General features: G+C 43.9%; 1 protein-coding gene across 17 annotated transcripts in view; it reads left to right on the forward strand.

The window, feature by feature from the left end:
* Positions 1-24,375, forward strand: part of RPH3A (rabphilin 3A) — a 341,396-nt gene that overhangs the window by 205,975 nt on the left and 111,046 nt on the right. For 6 of the 17 annotated variants that reach the window (XM_078337362.1, XM_078337365.1, XM_054238912.2 and 3 more), the window contains one exon: positions 23,261-23,378. The exons of 2 other annotated variants lie outside the window; for them this stretch is intronic. The gene's annotated coding sequence lies outside the window, so the exon portion shown is untranslated. Of the gene's footprint in view, positions 1-22,838; positions 23,121-23,260; positions 23,379-24,375 lie in introns of those variants that run through there. 9 more of the 17 variants (XM_035257700.3, XM_035257706.3, XM_035257702.3 and 6 more) reach the window with 5 other exon arrangements.

The raw sequence follows: 24,375 nt of genomic DNA on the forward strand, positions 1-24,375 counted from the left end.
ACTAATTGGTAGTGGAAAGAACTCTTAGATCGGAAGGCAGATTCTAGAATTTAAATTCTAAAAATAGCTCTTCAGTTCACTGACCACATGGACTGGGCTAAGGCTATTCTTTCTGAACGCTTTGAGGAAGGGTACATTCTGAAATAATTTGTAATCACATAAGTAATACAGAAATACATTCTTACATAAAATGAGATTTACAAATAAGGCTAACATTGATTACAACTTCCCAGTGTCCCTGAAGTATACTGTCATATGATAGATGTATACATTTCCAGATGATTTGTATGTATTTGTATATTAACATACAGTATTGTTTTGTGAATGCGTGTCTTGAATAAACATACAGATACTATAATATAGTATTTTACCACAACTTGCCTTTTTTATCCAACATTGTGTCTTGGAGCCCTTTCCACATAAATATATATGTATTTCTGATATTTTTAAATAGCTTCATGGCATCCCATCATACAGATGATCATGACTTAGTCATTTTGTTATTATTGAATGTTTAGGCTATTTTTCAGTTTTTCCCAATTACAGACCAGATTGTAATGAACATCCTTGTTTAAGCCTCCCCTCAGGCAGACACTGAGAAATGGAGTGGCTGGCTCATAATTCTGTCATTCTTTTATTTATTTATTTTAGGTTTTCTTTTTTGAGACAGGTTTTGGCTCTGTCACTCAGGCTGGAGTGCAGTGGCAAGATCTTGGCTCACTACAACTTCTGCCTCCGCGGCTCAAGTGATCTTCCCACCTCAGCCCCCCGAGTAGCTGGGACTACAGGCGTGCACCACCATGGCTGGCTAATTTTTGTTTTTGTTGTTGGTAGAAATGGGGTTTCGCCATGTTGCCCAGGTTAGACTCGAACTCCTGGGCTCAGGTGATCCACCTGCCTTGGCCTCCCAAAGTGTTGTGATTGCTAGGCTCACGCCCAGCAATTCTGTCATTCTTAGAGTGGAGGACTTAGACAAGTTAAACTTTAAATCATTCCCAGTAACAACCCAGCTATAATTGGGGTCCCATGTGGCCCAGTCTTTGTACCGTGTTCATTCAAAGAAACAACAGTTTGGCAGAAAATGTAATTGAACACAATTGCACGTTTTACTCGAATGCCTGGGATGCTCCCAAAGGTGGTGTCGTGGTGGGGCTTGGGGCAGGGGTCAGAGTTAGAAGTACATTATTTTCAGTGAATTTGTTTGTTGCTTTCAAGTATTATTTTGATTCTGTTGATTTCAGATAAAATTGTGCTTCCCCTTGTTGAGATTGGCAAGCCAGTTTTGTGTCTACGTTATTTTAAATTACGCATATACACACAGAGAGAAAAGGTACAAGTGGTGGCAGATTAAAGGATCACCCTTCCCCCATATTTGTCCTAATTTTCTTGCCAGAGATACTGTCTACTTCCAGTCTCATATGTCCTGTTGCCTATTTAATGAATCTCCTTAAACACAGATGGTAGCATACTGAACATAAAGCTTAAACACTGTCTTTTAAATTTTTTAATTATGGAAAAATTCAAAGGTGCACAGGAATAGAAAGGATAGTATGATAAATCCCTCTCTACTTACCATTTGGTCTCAAGAATTATCAGTATATGGCTCTTGCTTTTTCAACTATATGAAAAACCGTGTATCTCATTCCAACTCCGTTCGTTTAAACTCGCCTCATTTATTTTCACGGTTGCTTAGTTATTCTGTAATAAAGATGTTCCGTAATTCATTTAGCCAGTCCTCTTTAGATGGACATTCAGATTGCTCCCCACCTTATGTCACTACAAACAATGCTGCAATAAATATACTTTTATTTTTATATTTATATACCCGTCTTTGGGCACGTGTTTGAATAAATCTGTAAGAAATTTCTGGAAATGGAATTGCTGAGTCAAAGAGATGTGCATTTAAAATATTGATGTAAGTACTGCCAAGTAGCCTATTGATGGAATTTTATTAATTTTCACTCTCACTAAGAGGTATCCAGGATGGCTCACTTCTTCCTATGCTTACCAACATAATGTGTTATCAGATTTCTAATCTTTAAAATACACTCTCCTAGCTTTGTCTTCAAATAGACATAACATCTATTTAGTAAGTTGTAAAATCCTACCTATCTAGTGGGTAGAAATCAGCATACAATAGAAAGTATCAAAGAACATCGCTTACATGGAGGGCAAGTGTAGTTTTGTGAAACTTTGGTTTCAGTCACATAAGTCACACATTTGCATACATGTGTATATAAACTGGGTTATTACATAAAAATATAATTTTTACTGTGAGTCTTGGTCTCAAGAGTTTGAAAACATTGCCCTACAATGATGACAGCTACTTTCTAGAATGTTCTTCTCTCATTTTCACCTCTCATTCTAAAATAAAAAAGAAAATCCCTTAAACCCTCTCTTACTTGCCCTTCCCTCTTTTCCTTATGCCCCTGGTCTTTTCCTGTGGGAAAAATGTTCTGATGCAAATCCACTTCAGTCCCTCTCCCAGCGAATCACCCAATCCCTCCTCACTTCCGATGGGAATGAGAGCTGGTACAGAGGGCCTCTCCTCAGAGGGCCTTGGCGGGGGATCAGTTGCTGATGACATTGTTTTACAAAGGGGGCACTATTTACATTTAGGGCAGCACCAGTCTCCAAGGCGAGGGGTTGTCTTCTACATTATAGGGCACTTAGGATCCTTGGTCCCAGACATGAAATGCCAGAAGCAACTTCCTAGTCACTGCAATTATGGAAATGCCCCATCTTTACCTTTCTAAGTGCCCCTAGGGGGCTGCATCATCCCCAGTGGAAAGCCTGGCTGCTGGTGCCTCGGGGTGGTAGAAACCAAGGCTAAGTTTGCACTCAAATGACTTTTGTCCCAATCACCTCTCTTTAAGTCTTGCTTATCCTGGGGCCTTTATATGCATTATTTCTTCTGTGTGGAATACTCTATACCCCCAACTACCTTAACCCCTGCCACACACACACACACACTGCTCGGCCATCTCCTTTACGCATCCTTCAGGTCTTGTGGTACACTGTTCTCTTCCTGTGTCACGCTTCCGACAGTCATCACACGATCCCTGTTTCTTGTTCCTTTGTTCATGACGTGCATCTCCCTCTGATGTGGGAGAACAACCTTGGCTGTTCCATCTGCAAATGTATCCCCAGTGCAGCATCCAATACCTAGAAGGCACTCAATAGATAATTAGAGGAAGAATGACTTATATATATTCTCATTTTGTATCAGGAGAGGTAGGGATGGACCAATGCCCATTTGCTAAGGGTACCAAATAGTCCAGTTTCCTTTGGTGACTGAGGCTCTTGGCTGTCTGGGAACTGATAGGACATTCTGATGAATTATCCTGGACAGGGATGTTAGCCAGGGGCCTGGCAGGAACAGAGGGACACTCAACCCCAGAAGTCTGCAGAGTATGAAAGGGCCAGTTTACAGAGGCATCAAGAAGGCGTAGGGAATCTTCAATAGGTGGTACAGCAACCTGGGGACTTGCACCAGCAGGGGGCAATTGCCATGTTGTTGTTTTGTGGGGAGGTGGTGAGGGGCAGGAGAAGTCACCTGGACCTTGAAACTGAAAGTTGTATGGAGGGGCCACCTGAGAGGAGCTGTAACATTTGGCTAAGAGGCTTGGTCAGCCCACAGTGACAACTCAGGAAGAAAGCAAAGGAAAGAATGCCCCTTGTCCCTCTTACCCTCTCATCTCCTGCCAGGGCTTGCCATTGGCTTAGCCCAGTGGACAGGGAGCTTGAAGATGCAGTCCACAGGGGCCAACCTCCTGGGGACCTGTGGACAAGGGCAAAGTAGGCTCTGGAAGATAAACAGAAGATAGCCAGGACAATGATAATCTCAGGGGACAGTAATGGGATGGGCTTGAGGACTGTGCAGTAGAGCCATTAGGACCATGGGCACCAGAGACAGAGTCCCTGCACTGAAGTCCTGCCTCTTCCACCCCCTCTCTGTGTCATCTCTATGCCATCTCTCTCTATGTTATCTCTCTCTGTGCCTGTTTTCTCTTCTGGGAAAGGGGAATAACAATGGTGCCCGTCACACGAGAGTTATGTGGATATTGAATGTGTTATATCACATGTCCAGTACTTAGCGAAGTGGTTGGGGTAAGCACTCAATAATTATTAGCGATTACTATTTATTATTAGTAGTATTGTCATTTGGGGTATCATCCTCTTAGGCTTACACAGAAATTTACTTATTTATTTGTTTTTAATTAATTAATATATATATATTTCCATAAGTTATTGGGGTACAGGTCATATTAGTCACATGAATATGTTCTTTAGTGGTGATTTGTGAGATTTTGGTGCACCCAACACCCAAGCAGTATACACTGCACCATATTTGTAGTCTTTTATCCCTCACCTCCTCCCACTCTTCCCCTCATGTCTCCAAAATCCATTGTATCATTCTTATGCCTTTGCATCCTCATAGCTTAGCTCCTACATATCAGTGGGAACATATGATTCTTGATTTTCCATTGCTGAGTTATTCTAATTAGAACAACAGTCTCCAGTCTCATCCAGGTCACTGCAAATGCTGATAATTTATTCCTTTTTATGGCTGCATAGTATTCCATCATATATATATGTATATATGTATTTATATGTCTATCTATCTCATATACTATGTGTATATATAGTATACACACACACAAATATATCAGAAAAAGAAAGAAAAGTAGTAGGAAGTGAATAGTGTGGAGAGATAGACAGATATTTTGGATTAAAATTTTAAAAATAAGAGCAAAGAGGTTGGAACGAATGGAGAATTCTCTCAGGCATCAAAGATAAGTTCCCAGATTGTCACTGACACATAATGTATTATGCTGATTAAATGTAACTAAAATATTTATGGTAAGAGAATATATATATATATATATATATGCATGTATATAAAGAAATTGATGGGCATTTGGGTTGGTTCCATAACTTCGCTATTGTGAGTTGAGCTTGCACAGAAATTTAAATGGTAGGAGAAAATGGATGACCCCATCCCTTTTGTTGAAGGATGAGGTTTTACCAAAGAAAAAAAGAAGTAAAACTTAATGACAGTAGACTTGATTCCCTGTTGGAGAAAAGACCCCCCTTCCTTTTCCATTACAAGGCCTGACCCCAGCTTTGAAATTGTGAAGTTTTGATTTCTCATACAAATTGTACTTCTTTGTTTTTTCTCACTTCCAGTGATGTCATCTTTTTAAAAAAATAAATATAGGCTGATGAAACATATTTAAATGGAGAGATTAAATTGGTTTTCGTTTGCTACTTTGAAATGTTTTAATCCCTGGAAGAGAATGATTAAAGCTCTTTGCAAAGGGTAGGGGTGTATTTTTTTTAAGTTGATGTTTATATTTAACATTCCACAGAATCTTTTTGCATTTTCTGGTGTTGGTGGATAGAATGATTTCATTGCCCACCTCACCAATAGGCCACAGTGAAAGGAGAGGTAGGGTGGGAGCAGAACTGAGGCTGCTGCTGGCAAAAAAAAAAAAAAACCAATGAACAAGAATGCTTTGTAAAGAGAGGCAGTAGGGGCCGGATGTGGTGGCTCACACCTGTAATGCCAGCACTTTGGGAGTCTGAGGCAGGTGGATCACCTGAGGTCAGGAAAGACCAGCTTGGCCAACATGGTGAGACCATGACTCTACTAAAAATACAAAAATTAGCTGGGCGTAGTGGCTCATGCTTGTGATCCCAGCTCATTAGGAGCCTGAGGCAGGAGAAGCACTTGAACCCGAGAGGTGGAGGTTAAAGTAAGCCAAGATCGCACCACTGCACACCAGCCTAGGCAACAGAGCAAAACAGCACAAAAGAACAAAAAGAAAGAAAGAAGAAAAGAAAAGAAAGCAGGAGGAAATGAAGGACGCCAAGAAGATGGACAAAGCATGTCCTGACAAAGGAACAAGCCATGCTGTGCAAAAATCATAATAATAAATATACACACACACATATATAGAGAGGTATGTCTCTATGGGTATTTTGGATTAAAAGTTTAAAAATAAGAGCAAAGAGCTTGGAACAAATGGGGAATTCTCTCAGGCATCAAGAATAAGTTCCCAGATTGTCACTGACACATAATGTATTATGCTGATTAAATGCAACTAAAATATTTAGGGAAAGAGAACATTAAACCTTACCCAGCTGCCAGTGTCCTGGATATGGATGAGAGCACTGGGTTGAGAGTCTGGAGAACTGGGTTCACTCCCTGGAGCTTCCTCTCCCTGGTTTGGACTCTCTCAGGACACCAAGTTTCTTAGCCTCATGTCCTCATTATAATAGATCCACTTTTTACTTTGAAAGATTTGGGTGGTGAGAGTGAAACTCCTTTGTAGGTAGCCCTAAAAAGGAATGAGATCATGTCCTTTGCAGGAACATGGATGAAGCTGGAAACCATTATCCTCAGCAAACTAATGCAGGAACAGAAAACCGAACACCGCATGTTCTCACTTGTAAGTGGAAGCTGAACAATGAAAACCCATGGACACAGGGAGGGAACAACACACACTGGGGCAGGTTGAGGGGTAAGGTAGCAGGAGGAGAGCATTAGGAAAAATAACCAATGCATGCTGGGCTTAATACCTAGGTGATGGGTTGATGTGTGCAGCAAACCACCATGGCACACATTTACCTATGTAACGAACCTGCACATCCTGTACATGTAACCCAGAACTTAAAAATAAAAAAGAAAATCCTTTGAAGAATATAAAATTTTCTATAAGAACACAGCATATGGAAACAACATACACTGGGGCCTGTCAGAGAGTGGGGCTCAGGGGAGGGAGAGTATTAGGAAGGATGGATAATATGTGCTGGGCTTGATACCTAGGTGATGGGTTGACAGGTGCAGTAAACCATTATGGCACTTGCTTACCTATGTAACAAAGCTGCACATCCTGCATTTGTACCCAGAACTAAAAATAATTAAAAAAAAAAACAGAAAAAGTTTGAAAAGAGAAAACCACAGGCTACTGAATAAAACAAACAAAAATACCAAAAAAGAGGAACATAACATGTTTAAGTGTAATAAGAAGCAAATGCTAAGGATCCATTCATCCACTGAGAATTTGCTGTGGACGTGCCATGTGCCAAGCACTGTGTTAGGTCCTGGGAATCCAGGGTGACTACTTGAGGGATATAGAAAGACAGTGCTAGATTGTATGTCAGCAGAGAGAAATTAGAATTAAACTATTTTAAGACCTTTATATTGTCTTGGATGAGGGTACAGATGTTGATTCATTTTAGATTAAGTCACATTAGCGTATTAAAAATGGGAGGTAACTACTGAAAGAATAGGGAAAGAATATAACTTCTAAACTAGCAGTGGGAGAAACAGAAGACAGGAAAGGTGGGGAAGGGAACCGTGGACAAAGCAGAGTAAACAGAAAATACAAAATCAGATGACAGAACGAACTTCAAATATAGCAGTAATCATAAATACTAATGGTTTAAACTCACCAGTTAAAAGATAAATGGGGCAGTGGGGGTGGGGGAAATCCAGCTATATCTAACACATAAAATACAGAGAAAGGTTGCATTGAAGCATGGCCCTTTTCTAGGGGTAGATTATAATTGTGTCAAACACATCTTTTATCTCTACTTACATTTCCCCCTTTCTCCGGGGACTTAATACTAAAGCAGGGATTATGTTAAACTGACTGAGTAGAAATCAGAGGTGAGGGAGAAATGAAAAGAAAGAGGATTTATTGAGTCAGGTACTGCGCTGGGTGGCTTTTACAAGGGAAGAAACTGGCATAGAATAGAAATGTACATTCTGGTATGGCTTATTGGCCAGATGCTCAGACAGTGATGTCAGATGGACCTGGAGTTAGTTTCCAAATTATTTAATCATTCATTTACCCATTTAACTAATATTTATTGAATACCTACTATGAGTGAAGAAGTCTGCTAAGAAGTCACTTTAATTTCTCTATGACTTAGTGTCCTCACTGTGTCAGTTATCTATTGCTACAATAGTGCTGTGTAAGAAACAACTACAAAACCCCAGTACCGCATAACAATAAACATGCTCTTACTGCTCAATAGCCTATGGGTTGGCTGGCAGTCATGGTGATCTGGGCGGGGCTTGACTAATCTTGCTCAGCTTGCTGATGGGCCTGCAATTAATTGGTGAGTCTCTGGGAACTGGCCAGTCTGAGATGGTCCTGGTTAGAAAGCCTTGGTTCTATCTTAGGTGACTCCTCATCTTCCAGCAGGCTAGCTTGGATTTATTGTCATGGTAGAGGAAGGGGAGAGAAAGACACACACAGAGAGACACACACACACACACACACACACAGAGAGAGAGAGAGAGAGAGAGAGAGAGAGAGAGAGAGAAAGTGCAAGTTCTCTTAAAGTTCAGGCTCATAGCATTCTATCAGCCAAAGGGAGTCACGGGTCAAACTCAATTCAAAGGGTGGAGAAGTTAACTCCATCTCTTGATGGGCGGAACTACAAAATTACATTACAAAACAAAGTCACGTTGCAAGGGGCATGGGTACAGGGAAAGGAAGAATTAAAGCCATTTTTGCAACCAATCTACCACACTCATCTAGTTATGCAGAGATAATATTAGCACCTACTTCTTAGAATTATTGTGAGAATTCAGTGAGCTCATGCATATAAAACAGTGATTCTGAGCCAGGCTTGCAGGAGGCACTCAGCAAATACTAGCCATTGCTGCTGCTGCTGTTGTGACCATCAGCGTTATTATTATGATCAATTTGGGTCCTCCTCATCCCTGTGCATCTGCTCAGTGCAGTCCAGAGGTTCACACTCCCTAGCAGCTTCTGCTTCTGCATGCCTGATTGCTTTTCCTCTTAATAAAAGAGCAAGTTGGTTGATGGAAAACTTCCTTGATTTTGTGAACGCAGATGCCACTGTGTGTTAGCATCCTTTGGCCATTAGCTGTCAAGGCAGCAAGGCAGCAATCTATTTAAAGAACACATAGGTGCTTCTGCTTTTTGCTGTCAAAGCTTAGCCAGGGATGGAGATACTTCTGAATTAGGGACTAAAGGGTCCTGACACGAGACAGACCCTCTGTTTGCCATCTGCATTTACTCAAGAAAGGGGAATTAATTGCCTAGTGAAGTTTGGTTTCCTTATGTTAATGAACGAAGCTGGCAGCTGAACATGAATAGGATATTGTTTATTTTTACTTCCAAAGGAGAGAGATTGAGCCTTGAGTCAGAAATGCAGCACAGGCTGCAAATTTGCTAAAGTCTATAGTCCTGCTCACAATACCACAGCAGGATGGGTGATCTTTTGGCTGAGCTGGGAGAAAAGGTATTGCTGGGCCTTGGCTTTGTTGGAGCTCCTGTTTATTGCCAAGCAAAGAATCTCCAAAATGCTTTTTGTCATGTAGGATAAACCTCAACAGTGGTGAATGCATAGGCCTGACATCAGCTTCTTTTCCATGTGGGAGGCACCAGCATTTACAGAAAGAATTCACATTTGGGGAGAAGAGCATCACAAATTTATTGATAGAAATTCCCACCAATCTTAATTTTTTTTTTTAAAGAAGGGAAACACCTTCTTTTGAGTTCCATCCCCAAACACAAGAAGAGCCAGAGATGAAATGTGTTAGTGATTCATCAAAAAACAGACAGATTTTAGCTTCCCTTATTTTTAGAAGTAGCTGTCTAGGTATTGGGTTCTGTCAAATGAGAGAGGGATTATATTTGGAAATCCTAATTATGGAGAGGCTTTCTTTAAAAAGCGGCCTAAAGCCAAACTGGCTCCCACTGATGCTTCTGTGGTTGTTTCTTTTTTCTCTTTAATCCTTCTGACACCCTGAAAGTAGTTCACACATAGAATTGAAAGAATCCATTTTGCCCATCTTGATGTTTACTTAACTTTGTAGTTCCAGAAGCCATAATCTCATTCTCTGGCCATCACTTTGAAGAACCATGTCAGGAAATATATCAATTTAATTTTTTTTAGTTGAAACACAATTTGAATAGGCTAAAGCAAAGCAAAACAACAGCAACAACAACAAAAGACAGAAGAACATAATGTCTTACATTATGGAAAAGGATGGGGGCTTCAGGCATGGCTGGATTCAGGCACTCATGTAATGACACCAGGAATCAGCTTCTTACGTTGCTCTCCCTTTTGCATAGGCATCAACTTCAGGCTGGAGGATACAGAGAAGCCCCTTGGCAGCTCCAGGCTTACACTGTAGCAGCTTAGCAACCCCAATGGAAATGATATGCCTCTTTCCTAAGAAGGCCTGCTGCAGTTTCAGATAGGAATCTCATTGGCTTGCATTGGGCCATATGCGCTTATTTGCACTAATCATAGTGGCCAGTGGATGAAATAGATGGATTAATTAGGTATGGCCTTGTGCTAACTACTGGAGTATCGGGAGCCATCAGCTCCACGCAAACCTCCACCTGAAAGGACTGACTGTGGGGAAGAGGTGGTTTACCAGGAGGACAATCAGGAACAGGGAACGTGTGCTAACCTGGCAAAGGTAGTGGAAAGTCTTTAGGATAATGTGCTAGTCTGGGTCCTCTAGGAAACAGACACCAAGACAGGAACAGATGTGCCAGGATTTAATTAGGGAAAAGGCCGATGGGAGAAAATAGGGAGGCAGCTAGAGAAGGCATAAGGAGCCACTGGACTCCCAAGTGAAGGGGAGAGGGAAAGAAGGCGGGGAGCAAGTGTCCTAGACTCTCTGCAGCCTAAAGGCGCTTCAGCAAGGCGTTGAGGAGTCTTCCAGCCAAAGTCTCTGTCAGAGTAGTCCCATGTCTCCCAAGGACAGGCTGGTTTTAGTATCCCTGCAGCGTTCTGCTATTGGCTGGGAGCTGCCCATGGGAAGCATGGCCTCATTAGCACTGATGGATTTGAGAGTGTGCAGCAGCTGGGGCCTTCAGTCAATTAAGCTTCCTGTAGCTGCAGGTCTGTGAGGCACTTTCTCATGGCCACTATGTAATAACTCATATTCATACAGCATCACATAGATTAAAAGGTGTTTTTATAGCTGTCAGCTTAGTTTATTATGAAGAGTATGATCATCACCCCCTTCCACTGTACAGGTGGAGAAGGTGAGGCAGGGCGGATTATGGTTTATCCAAGGCGGCTTTGCTAGTTAGTGAAGAGGTGGACTGATGCCCTGACCACCACCTCCCTACCCAACACACCTCCACTGTACGGGGGGGGTTGAATAATGTCCCCCTAAAATCCATGTCTACCCAGAACCTCCGAATGTGAACTGATTTAGAAATAGAGTCCTTGCTGACATAAATACTCAAGTTAAGATGAGGCCATACTGGATGAGGGTGAGCCCTAAATCCAATATGATTGGTGTTGCCATACAAAGAGAGAAATGGACACAGACATAAAAGAGACAGAGGAACAAAGGCTGTGAGGTGATGGAGGCAGAGATTGGAGTAAAGCAGCCACAAGCCAAGGAACTCTAAGGACTGTCGGCCACTGCCAGAATCCAAGAGAGAGGCCTGGAACAGATTCGTCCCCAGAGTCTTCAGAGCGAACATGGCCTTGCTGAGGTCTTCAGCAAAACTGGCAACATTTTCCTTTCTCTTTCTGTATTCCTTGTCTGTTCTCCCTTTTCTCCCCTTTATGTAACCAGCCCTCTCATAATGCCTCTCTTTGGGGCTTATGTTGGCCTCATCTTTTAAGAAAAAATTTATTGATTTGGGAGGTACATGGGCAGGTTTGTTACACAGACGTACTGCATTGTGGTTAGGTTTGGGCTTCTAGTGTAGCCATCACCCAAAGAGTAAAAATTGTACCCAATGGGGCAGTTTTCAATCCTCACCCCTCCCACCCTCCCTGCTTTTGGAGGCCCCAGTGCCCTTTTTGGGCCTCATTTTTGTGAAAACATCTCATGTCCCCTAGATTTTCTCTTCTTCCTTCAAAATATACCTATCCTGTGTCCGTTCTCAAATCTCTTTCCCCTGCTAGGGATAAGCCGATAAATGTAATCTTGCAAACTAGAAAGGAATATTTCTTCCAGGTAACATTGGCATTTTCATGATAATTTTTATTGCCTTCAGATTCATCAGGCAGTTGTTGAACACGTGTTATTTGCTGAGCTCCACATGGGCCCTTTCATGTGTTTTAATCCTGTTTTATCCTTACAAACATCTAGGGAGGTAGACATTCTTCTTCCATTTTGCTGATGAAGATGGAGTGTCTCAGAACCTCTGCTTCCTTTCCCTGCAGCGAGTGCTATGGGTATCAGGACGGTCAACAGGAGATGCGATTTTTTGTTTTGATACCCTGCAAGACTGACTTAAGAATGACATGAAACTTTGTATGAGATTATCCTCTGGTAGCCAGGCACAGTGGCTCATGCTCGTAATCCCAGCACTTTGGGAGGCTGAGGTGGGAGGTCAAGAGTTTGACACCAGCCTGGCCAACATGGTAAAACCCCATCTCTACTAAAACAAAAATTAGCCAGGCATGGTTGTGCATGCCCATAGTCCCAGCTACTGGAGAGGCTGAGGCAGGAGAATCTCTTGAATCCAGAAGGAGGAGGTTGTAGTGAGCCAAGATCGCACCACTGCACTCTAGCCCGAGCAGCAGAGTGAGACTCCATTGCAAAAAAACGAAAAAAAAAAAAAAAGTCCTCTGGAATGTACCTGAAAAACCAACAGGCATTTCCAAGTGCTGCCAGACTTGTGTCCCCCGGGATTTTCTCTCCATTCATTTCCTCTGCTGGAAAGGGCTAGCGAGAGGCTCTCGGGTTTGCCATCTGATTGAACAGGAATGTTTCACATTGCTGTGACTTTAGAACCATCAGCTCTAGGGCAGGATACTTGCAGTTGATCTCCTCCCTCCAACTGTCTCTTCCCAAGCCTCCCCTTTGCATGGTTTTTCCAAGCCTCCTATTCTGCATGGTTCTGGTTCACGACAGAGCCCTGGGTGAGTGGGGGTGGGGGTGGGGGTGCTGAATTTATCTCTGTTCCGCTTCTTTGTAGTTTCCTGGCTGTGGTTGTGTTGGTTGAAGATCAGTGAGTTATTGGCACTGGCCCAGAACCTCTCACCCTGGAAATAAATGGCTTGTAAAATGGTGCTCTTTTCATTCATCCACTCAATCATTCATTCATTCATCTACTATTTATTTGGTATTTATCCTGTGCCAGGCCATCATATTAGATACACCAGACAGACATGGTTTCTGTCCTCAAGGAACTGATACAGCCCGCAATTCTGGCATTGATCTTCTGGGATGATGATCTAGTCCAGGTCTTCTTACTTATTCAAAGAGAGAAGCATCTAGAAAACATGGAACTTCTTGCAGAATTCCTTAGTTACTGACATATTCCGTTGCTGATAACTAAACATGCAATTCAGGGTGGTCAGATGTCTCTCCCACTTCCCCACACTGGGGATCATGATGGAAGGAGACAGGCTATTATGGAAGCTGAATTATGTGCAATGGGGGCGGAGAAGAGGAAAATCCAACCATATTGGGAGCAGTTCAGGATGGCTCCAGGGGAGAGTAGACAGATACTCTGTTCCTGGCCCATGCAGGCCATTCAGTATTTGTTCAATACAACACAATGCTTAAGAGCACAGGCTCTGACATCAGACAAATGTGAGCTGAGTCCCTGCTTGATTACTTGCTAATGCATGAGCCTCAGTCTTCTCATCTGAGAAACGGGGATTAATTTTAGGATCTATTTTTCCAGGGTCACTATGAGTCTTAAACAATATCCTGAATGTAAAGAACTTAGCTGAGGTCTTGGGAATTTGCTGTCATCATCCTTCATAAACTCCGGGGAGACTACCAGGAATCAGAAAAGAGGAACTTCAGTCTGGACTGGTGTCATTAGGGAGGTCTACTTGGAGGAAGCAACATTCTGGTCTTTAAGCTTGGCAAGAACAGGGATGGTATCACTTTTCCATCTTACTGTATTCTTAGTAACTGGTATAAGTCAGCCCTCAGCATATGCTTGTTGAGTGAATAAATGAGTGACTGACCAGGGTCTTGAAGGAAGAATGGGAAGTGTACGTGGAAGGGATTTTAGGTATTTCTCTCTTTCCAGGGACCATAGTTATGAATGAAGTAATATTTTCTGTTTCTCCTTCTATTCTTTTTAATAAGGGCATTACAGGTTTTCATGGTTATACCAAGACTATTCTGGTGTGGAGCTGCTTCTCTTCCCCTGGTATGGGGTATGCCACTATTTATTTAAATGACCCCCTGTTGTCAGGCACTTAGCTTGTTTCCAAGTTGTCATTATCATAAGTGATTCTCTGATGATCATCTTTGCACATACATCTAATTATTTCCTTAGGTTAAATTCCTGGACAGAGTCTCATGGGTCACATGGTAGGTTTGTGTAATGTCTTAAGATTTTGGACACAGAGTGTTAGATCACCTTCCAGAGAGGCTGTGCCAGTTTCCCTTGCCACCTGCCCATCAGCTCATCTGCTTGCTAATCTGCTGCCTGAGAGATGGGCTCTCATCATTCCTGCAGCACTTGTCACTGCCTTCCCTGCTCGGCCAAGTGGGAATCGTGGGGTGAGCTCATCTCTCTGTTCTTCAAGCCTGCTGGATATCTGTCCTGTGATGTTAGGATTACATTAAGTGCGAGGCTGAGAAATCTCTTTGGAGGAGAGAAGCTCCCCAGATGTTGGAGTCAGTGCTGGAGTAAGAAGAAGAGGTGCTCGGGACACTGAGAATGGTTATAGGGCATCCCCTCGGCCCCTACCCTGCTTCCCTGGTCTCCCATGGAGGTAACCTTGTCTAATCTCTTCCCACCTCACAGGCATAATAGAAATAAACATTCTCTATGCTCTGCCTGTCACATCCCTTTTATGACTCCTCCCACACTTGTCACACTCCTGCCACATTTTTCTGTATCTCCATTGGCCAGTAGCTTGGAAGGATGGAGTCTTAATCATTTTACTATCTCCAGCATCTAACACAGGATACCAATAATAAACTAGTAAAACGAAGGTAATAATAATAGTAGTAGCTATTGTGTTAAGCACTTACTCTGTGCCAAGCCCTTTATATATATTTTATCTCATTGAATAATCCTAAGAAACGAATGCTGTATGTATTTTTATCAGTACCCTCATTTTACAGATGATGAGGCTAAGGCACAGAGAGGTGAAGTTACCTGCCCAAGGTCACATAGCCAGTGAATGGAAAAGGTGGGACTCGAAGCCAACTCCCTCTCAATTGTTCTGCTAGGTGCTTGGTGACTGTCCTAGCCACTAAGTGGGAAGCCAGCATTTCCTCTGCTCCCTCCTTAATACTAGCTAATTTCTAGGAGGCTCTGACAGTTATATGTCCCAAGCAGAGATGAGGAATCTGGTTTTTTCATTTCCATGGAAAAGCAAACTAGGGCTTGAGAGGATCTTCTTGGGGGAGCGCTTTGAAAGACCGACCTGGAAATAAATAGCTCTCTCTCTCCCGACCTCCCTAACTCCTATCACACTGCCTGGGGTCACTCCCTTATGAATTCATTCCTTTGCCATCAGGGCTTAATTCTCCTTTTGAAAATGTAGATTCAGTGAAGCTGGGGTGGGGGTGGGTAGAAAATGTAGAATCTTCCAGCAAATATCAGCCACTTCCATCCGTAACACCTTAGTGGGCAAAAAGACATCTGAATTATCTTCTTAAGCTGCTTTTCCTTACTCTTCTTTTCACTTGTTCAAATTCAGTCCAGCTTAGGTCCAACCTCACCCCATAGGTAGGTTTTCCAGTCTCTCCCATCTTATTTGGCCCTCTCCCTGCAGCTGCCACTCCAGTATTGCTCTTCTGAGGTGATGATCTAGCCCAGGTCTCCCTGAAATTGTTCAAAGACAGCAGCAACTCGAAGATATGGGGCTCCTTGCAGAATCCCATGAACTACAGTCACATCTCACTTATGGTAACTAAACGTGCAGTTTGGGGTGGTCAGATGACAGCAAGTTTTATGAGATTCCAGTAAGACAAAAGATGCAAGCATCAAATGTTCTAAGAATAATTCGCTAATTCAACATTGACCAGACATTGGATTTGTTCTGGGACCTGACAACTCAGAAATATACAAGACCGGGCTGTGTTCTTGGAATGTCCAGTCCAGTGGGGGAGCCAGTTATAATGTAGGGTGGGCACAGGAGTTCAGATGAGGAAAATACAGTTGGCCTTCAGGAAGTGTCAGCTATTTATTTGTTACAGGCTAGAAACAGATTCAGATTCTGGAGAGAACCTGGGAGAGGAAAGGTCCTGCATGCTTACTTTATTCTTTTAGCCAAAGATTGTGCTTTGGGACTTACTGGCTTAACTGGGAAGCTGGCCTTAAGAGATACAGCTGTATGGCAGGGGCAGAGGGTAGTTAGGCAAACCTAGCATACCCAGAGGCATGATTTCAGGACTGACTGATTTTCAGATTTCAGGGCAGATAATGCTATGGAGGTAATGGAAATGACATTATGTCACTGCTGGAAGTGGGAATATAATTTCCTAACATGCTTTAAGGTAAAAATGTAACGTCTAAACATTGAAAAGATACACATCCATAGGCCACCTAACCTCATCCCTTGGATCTCAGCATAGCATGTATCACTCTTTGGAAGATACCTCTCTTCCATAATAAATAATAATCACAATGGCAATGATAATAAATAAAGATGACAGACACGGGGCTGCCTATGTGCCGGGCTCTGCTTTAACATATATTAGCTAATGTGATCCTAGTGACAACTATGTGGTAGTGCCATCATTTGCTTTGCAGATAGAGCAACTGAGGCAAAGAAAGGTTTAGTAACTTTCTCAAGGTGACACAGTTGCATGTGGTCGAGTCGGATTTGAACACTGGCAGCCTAGCTCTAAAACCTGGCCTCTTACCCATTTTATTATGCCGTCTCTGCCATTGCTGTCCTTTTCCCCTTACTTACGGTCATTTTGGGCTGAACATTTTAATTATATTCCTTGATGATAGGAGTCTGGGTAAGCATGCAGCACACAGTAGGCACTTAATAAATGGTAGCTGTTATTCATCATTTAGAGTATACAAAACTCATTCCTTTTCCTTAGCTCAGTGAAACATTCTGGCTGCATTGGGAGATGGGTGGGGAAGGTATTGTGGTCCCATTTTACAGTTGAGGAGATTGAGGTTCGGAGCATACCAGTGACATGGCAAGGTCACAGACGGGGAAGTAGGGGAGCTGAAATCAAACTCAGAGTGTCAGAGAAGGCAAGTCCCATTTGTCTTTCCCGGAGCAGCCTTGCCTGATAATGCAGAATTGATTGATTAATAAACAAGGCTTGTTGGCTTGTCTTGAAAGCTTGCTTCGCCAAGTCCTACTGTGTCTTTTCCTAAGGAGTTTAGTGGGCTTCTCCACAATTGGCCTTTTCCTGGTGGAAGGGATTTGTGAGTACACACAGGCCAATCTCAGGGACCCAGCAATCCTTTCTCTCTCTCTCTCTCTCTCTTTCTCTCTCTCTCTCTTTCTCTTTCTCTCTCTCTCTCTCTCATTCTTTCTCTTGCGCGCCAATCTCTCTGCTTCATTTTACTTGTTCTATCTCTGACTGATTCTCTGCAATGAGTTGTGCTCCTGGAAAGCTGCCCTGTGACATTTCTTCCCTTTTGTGTCCCTGGCAGTAGCCTTTCCATGGAGGCTGATAAAGGAGAAGGAGGAGGAAGGAGTGGACGCCCTAGCAGTGTCATCCAGCAGCAAAGCCTAGTGTTTAGGCTTAAGCTTTGAGCATGTGCCCTTTTTCTCACAGGGTATGCACATGGTATTGTTCAGAACAGGTTTTAATATGATTGAAGCCTTGGGTCCCTTGTCTAAGAGGGAGCTCAGCTGTGATTCCTAAAGCCGATTTGCTATGGGTGTCTTAATGTAGGGTCCGCTGGCAGACTTGCTATTTCGGTTTCCTATGATGTTGTAACAAGTAACCACAAACTTTGTAGCTTAAGACAACACAGATTTATTATCCTACATTCCTGGAGGTGAGAAATCCTCAAACCAAGGTGTCAGTAGTGGTACTGTGTTCCTTCTGAAGGCTCTTGGGGAGAATCTTTTTCTCACCTTTTTCATTTTCTAGAGTCTGCCCACATTCCTTAGCTAGTAGCTTCTTCCACCATCTTTAAGGCCAGCAACAAAGCATCTTCATATCTCTCCCTGCCTTTTTTCTCTCTCTCCCCTATACTTCCATCATCGCCTTTCCTCTCTGACTCTGGTCCTCCAATCTTCCTCCTATAAGGACCCTTGTGATTACATTAGATTCACCCAAATAACCCGGGATAGTCTCCCCACCTCGAGACCCTTAATCACACTTGCAAAGTCCCATTTGCCACTTAAGGTAATCTATAAACCCCTTTTGGGGATGAAAATGTGGACATCTTCTGGGGCCATTATTTTGCCTACCACACTTGCTAAGTGAAATGGGAGCGTTCTCTTTTTCCTGGATATCTCAGTGCTCATTTCCTTGGGAGACAGAAAAGCCCAGAGAGCCTTGAGAAAAACTGTTCAGATTCACACCCCATTGTCCCCCTCTTTCTAATTTTGTTATCTTGGGCAAGTCACTTGAGCTCTCCATGTCTGATTTCCTCATCTTGAGAATGAGTGAATAACGTCACACAAACTCCTTTCACTGGTGTCAGTTATGAATAGTGCTGAGGAGATCAAGCATGGCACCGGGTAAATAGTAAGCACCCACCCTCTGCAACAGGAGAGAGGATTGGGAATCAGTAATGCCAGGTAGTGTAATGATTATAAATTCAGAGGGCCTTGGTTCAAATTCCAGTCTTGCAGCTTATGCACTAAATGGCCTCAGGCTAGTCGTTTTAGGAGTCTCAGTTTTTTTGTTTGTAAAATGGAAATGAAACCATTATCATCCTGAGAAGGGATTGTTGGGAGGCCCAGATGATAATGCTGCACAGATGAATTGTGCAGGATGCAGCGGGTAGCTTTGGTTGCTGCAGCTGTCACTACCATCGTTTCCCATCCTCTTTGGGGTAATGGAAAGCCTTACTGGACTGCCTCTGCTCCACAAATTGAGGGTAGCACAAGGCAGCTTGCTGAATTAGGGCCTGAGGAATCTCTTTGCAATGCTCTGTCATTGAATGAAGCCTCGAGAGCATCAGAGCCTGGCCAGGCTCAGCCTTGAGGAGTCTAAATTTTGAGGTGTCTCTCTGCTGCAGTGCCACAGGCTAGTGGAGCTGGCAGCAGCAGCTGGTTCTTTGAACAAAGGGTTCTCCAGAAGCACCCGGGACAGAAGAGGGGTTTGGCAGTGGTGACCAGGGAGGTGGGCAGGGTGGGGCAAGGTCCCCTGACAAGGCAAGGCCAGTTCCTAGATGGCATGGTAAATGGAGAGGGTGCAGAGCTCCAGTTTTAACCATATTATTATTTTTTAATTTTGCTGCAAAGTCCTTGTTTCAATAAAGGCTTGGGCAGATGCCCAGTATGCAAAACAGTTAAAAGCACCACTCACTGTTCTAGTTGAAACCAGAGTGGAGGGTCAGTTGAGGCCTCTTTTCATTTCCACAGGGGCCTCTAGGCGGCCTGGTTTGGGAAAAGCAGACAGGGTCGTGAAAACATAGGCTTTGGAGTCAGACAGACCTGAGATTTGCATCCCTGCCTCTGCTTCTCCCTGGTTGTGTGAGCTTGGGGGTTTCATATCACCTGTCTGAGCCTTCATCCTCTTGTCTGAAAATGCAGCAATAATAGCACCCACTTCATGCAGTTGTGAAGTGTGGGGATAGTCACTGTAAAGTGCTTAGTACAATGCCTGACACATGGTGGGTGTCTAGGTATACAGCAGGTGGTAGCTATTGCCATTCCCTAAGGGAGAGCTGAATTCATGAGAGGCCCTCCCAGAATACATACCTAATGGCCAGGGAAGCTGTGAGAAATTCCTTGGGATTGGAAGCCAAGAGGCCTGGGAACTACTCAGGTTCTGATTCCACCACCAGCATCCTAAATGACTTTCATTCCTCCCTGGGCTTCTTGAGTCACTCTTCAAATGTTTATTGAGGCAGCCAGGTACGGTGGCTCATGTCTGTAACCCCAGCACTTTGGGAGGCTGAGGTGGGTGGATCACTTGAGGTAAGGAGTTTGAGACCAGCCTGGCCAACATGGCAAAACCCTGTCTCTACTAAAGATACAAAAATTAGCCAGGTGTGGTGGTGTGCATCTGTAGTCCCAGCTATTTGGGTGCTGAGGCATAAGAACCGCTTGAACCCAGGAAATGGAGGTTACAGTGAGGCAAGATCTTGCTACTGCACTCCAGCCTGTGTGACAGAGCAAGACTCTGTCTCAAACAAAACAAAACAAAATATGTTTATTGAGGGTTTCCTGTGTGCCTGGGACTGCCTGAGGCAATAGGACACGGGTCCTGGCATTTGAAAAGCTTGCATTCTATACTCAACTCTGCTACTTCCTAGCTGTTTGGCTATGGACAAGCCACTTCTCCTCTCTGGTCCCCAGTTTCTCCACCTGTAAAGTGAGGACACTGAATTTATGTCACAGGATCCTTCCAGAAAATAGTTGATAAACTTTTTCCCTCAAACTTGTCGACTGCATTTTAAATGGACTCCGAGAGAGACATCCTGGAATCATACAACCCTGAGTTTGAATGCTATGTATATAACTTACAGTGAAGGCTTGAGCAAGGAATTTTATTTCTTGAGTCTCCAGTTTTCTCATTTGCAAGATGGGAATAATGCTAGTTCCCTGAAAGGGTCATGGCGAGGACTTGAGAAGATGATACATGTAAAGTTCCTAGCAAAAGGGCTGGCACATAGTAGGTTTTCAATAGCTGCCATCATTTCCACCACCATACTCATCACCATCAACACCATCACTATAATCATCGCCATGATTACTATCATGATAACAATTGCTACCACCACCACCACCACCATCACCCTCATTATCACCATCTATAAAATGAAGCTCTAGGCCAGATGCAGTGGTTCACACCTGTAATCCCAGTGTTTTGAGATACTAAGGCAGGAGGATCATTTGAGGCTAGGAGTTTAAGATCAGCTGGGGCAATATGGTGAGACCCATCTCTGCAAAAAAATTTTAAAAATTAGCAGGGTATGTTTGTGTGCATCTCTAGTCTTAGCAACTGGAGAGGTTGGGGTGGGAGAATCACTTGAGCCCAGGAGTTTAAGGTTTCAGTGAGCTATGCTTGCACCACTGTACTCCAGTTTGGGTGACAGAGAGAGACACTGTTTTTATTTTTTTTGAGATGGAGTTTCACTCTTGTTGCCAAGGCTGGAGTGCAATGGTACGAACCCAGCTCACTGCAGCCTCCACCTCCTGGGTTCAAATAAATCTTTTGCCTCAGTCTCCCAAGTAGCTGTAGGATTACAGGCATGAGCCACCACACCCAGCTAATTTTTTGTATTTTTAGTAGAGATGGGGTTTCGCCACGTTGGCCAGGCTAGTCTTGAACTCCTGACCTCAGGTGATCCACCTGCCTCAGCCTCCCAAAGTGCTGGGATTATAGGCATGAGCTACTGTGCAGGCCCGAGACACTGTCTTACTTTTTTTTTTTAAACGAAGCTCTAAATGGTCTCATTTTAAGTCCTGGCTCTCATGGAGAGAAGGAAGTGACAAATGTAGTAGTTAACCCTGGGCCATCTGAAGGGGAAGCTTTAGATGTGAGTCTCCAATAGAGGGAGTTCTCCTTCACTTTGCAGAGAAGTTCTAAGCAGATCTTGGTCTGTTTGAGATTTCCTGACCTTTTTCCAATGTGAGCCCTTTCTCAAAGCTAGCAGGAATAGAACCCTTGAAATCTTGAGCCCTGGGAGCCATGAGCATCCATTCCTCTTTATATATTTCCCGTTTTGATACTTTTATTTCCTTGTCCATACAGCGATTTCACTTCAGAAAGCCAGTCTGGATCTTTCAGGGAAGGATCTTTGGCCAAGACTCATGGTCTGATTGAGACCTAAAATTTCCCTTCATTCTACTCAAACCACGTGCTGAAGGGTACGGTTGGCACATACCATCCTAGATGGGCTGTCAATTCTTTTATCACTCTGTCTAAACATTTGCATTGTAGGACAGGTTATGGATTATGGAATCCTAGCAGCTCACAGCTTAGGTGTTCTTATTTTTGCATTTTAACCTCTTGCTTTCTGTCTTTAGGAAAAAGAAGGTTGTTATATTCTCATTTTACAGATGGGACTTGGAAACATTAAATGACTTTTCCAAGGTTGTATGGGGGCTGGATCTGGCTTCCAGAAAACTATCAAGTGCTTATTCAACTAAGCCATCCTGCCCCTTAGAAATTTCCATTTCTTAAACCTCAGCTTTTCTGTTATGAATTCTAAGGAATTCCAGGTCAGAAATCTGCAGCAATAGGGGTGAGGACAAGTCAGCTGAGTGATACTTTGAGGGGGGAAAAGCACTTAGGGAGCTTCCCACACTGGGGCCAAACTCTTGTCTGAGCACAGAGGAGCAATGCAGGACTGGGGGCGTGCAGGAGACAGGGGCTGCGAAGTTATAGCTCCTTTGCTCTGAGAGTGAGCGACAGTATTAGAACAAGTGTGTGGTAGGTAAGCTGTCACTGACTAGACTGTGTATTGTTGAGAAGTCTCGTCCCCCACTCCTCCGAACTCCCCCTTCTCTGCTCTAACCATCCAATTACTTAACTTCTCTGCCTGGGGGTTCACTTCCCGCCCATCCCCTCCTCCGCCGCATCTTAGCGCTGTCCACGGTGCTGACCGCCAATCCCCTGGTTGCCGTTCCGAACAGCTGGGATCTCTGGTGTGCCCAACCTCCCCTCCCGGCCTCCCACCTTTCTTTCTCCAGGCACCGCACACATAAATCACGGGTGGGAGGCAGGCTTGGTTCCCGTTTGGTCCCCCCTGCACTGGGAAGCTGCCGCCCCCCTTCCCTTGCTCACACAGGGCTTTGCAGTAGTGGTGGCAGCGGCGGCAGAATCCGGCTCTGGGGAAGCAATTGATTCGTCTACTGCCAGCAGCCAAGAGTTGCCTACGCGGACTGGAAAGAAAGAAGAGAAAGAGAGAGAGAGAGAGGGAGAGAGAGAGAGAGAGAGAGAGAGAGAGAGAGAGAGAGGCTCACAGAGCGAAAACCTTCATCCGTGTGGAGGACAGTCTGAGGGAGCCACTGTCCCTGTCCACTGACTCACTGGCTGGTCCGAGTTTCCTCCGCTTCTAGCAGTGGTATTTCTTTTTGTCTCAGTCCTGCATGATTTAGGGGTAGTTGATGTGTCCGTGTGTCTGTGCGTGTACATGTGTGTGCACTAGTGCTTTGATTTTATTTTGGGAAGAGTAGGAGAGTCAAATGAACAATTTTCTTTCAGGCACCTCCGCTGAGCTTTTAAACCAAGTCATTGGGACTTAGCGTCTTCCTAGCCGGCAGGGAAGGGAGGAGTTGGCAAGAATTTGGCTCACCCGTTCCCCCTGCAATCCTCCGGTACGGTAAGTGATATTCTCCTGGGTTGTGGATATGGACTAGGGGTATTGAAATCCCAATTGTGATGTGTGTGTGGTGGGATAAAGGGTAGTTGGGAGGAGAAGGGTGTCGAGGAACGACTATGCTTATTTGCCTACATTCTGCAGTGTTTTATCACCTAAGCGGCATCCCGAAGCCAAATGAGATTTTGGCTCAGTGCCCAGGGAGAGGGTAAAATGTGCTCATGTTGTAGGCAATGCGATCAAGATTGTGGCTTCTGCCCAATTTGCCCTCTCCTTTGCAGCAGAAGCTGGTGAAAGTAGCTGTCAGTTCTCTGAGTTAACCCTTCGTGGGGCTGGCTAGTCTGGCATGGAGGGACTCTGGATGTTCTGACTTAGCAAGTGAGCGCTTATTCCTGGAGGGGAGAGGGTCATCTGGAAGGGTAACTCTTGCCTGAGCACACTGGGTGAGATTTGCATAGGACAGAGCTTAGATTATACCATCTTCCAGGAGCAGCTGAGTAATTTAATTGTTGTGGTTTTCGCAAGCTTGGCTGTTCTGGCTTTCCTGAGATGGGAGACCTGGGAGCTAGGAAAGGGCCACACTTTGCTTGGGATGAGTGGTCAGGCAGGCGAGAAGGGAGCAGCCACTGCTTGCAGAGCAGATTATGTTTTATTTTCACAGGTGGTGTAACCTGTAAGTAATTGTATGGGGGAGTGCCCCGGCACTAGCTCGGGAGATTCTATCCTTGAGTTTGTCTCAGATGGAAGGAGGGGAACAGTGCTTGTTCAAATTCTGGGGAAAGATTCCAGGCTCCGACTTCAGTTTTGTTCCAGGGCAGACCATCCCCCTGCACTAGTTTCTTTTTCCAAGATCCCAATGGGCTAAGGCTGCACCAACCTGTTAGTGAGTGGGAAGTGGAAGTACCTTGAAACTGAATTCAAAAGCTCACATTTAATTTTGAAATGCCTTTGATGCTAATCTGTGACCCATCAAAAGGGGATTTCACTCTGCTTTCTGCTT

This window comes from Callithrix jacchus, chromosome 9 (genome assembly GCF_049354715.1).
Source record: "Callithrix jacchus isolate 240 chromosome 9, calJac240_pri, whole genome shotgun sequence".
NCBI classification, from domain to species: Eukaryota; Metazoa; Chordata; class Mammalia; order Primates; family Cebidae; genus Callithrix; species Callithrix jacchus.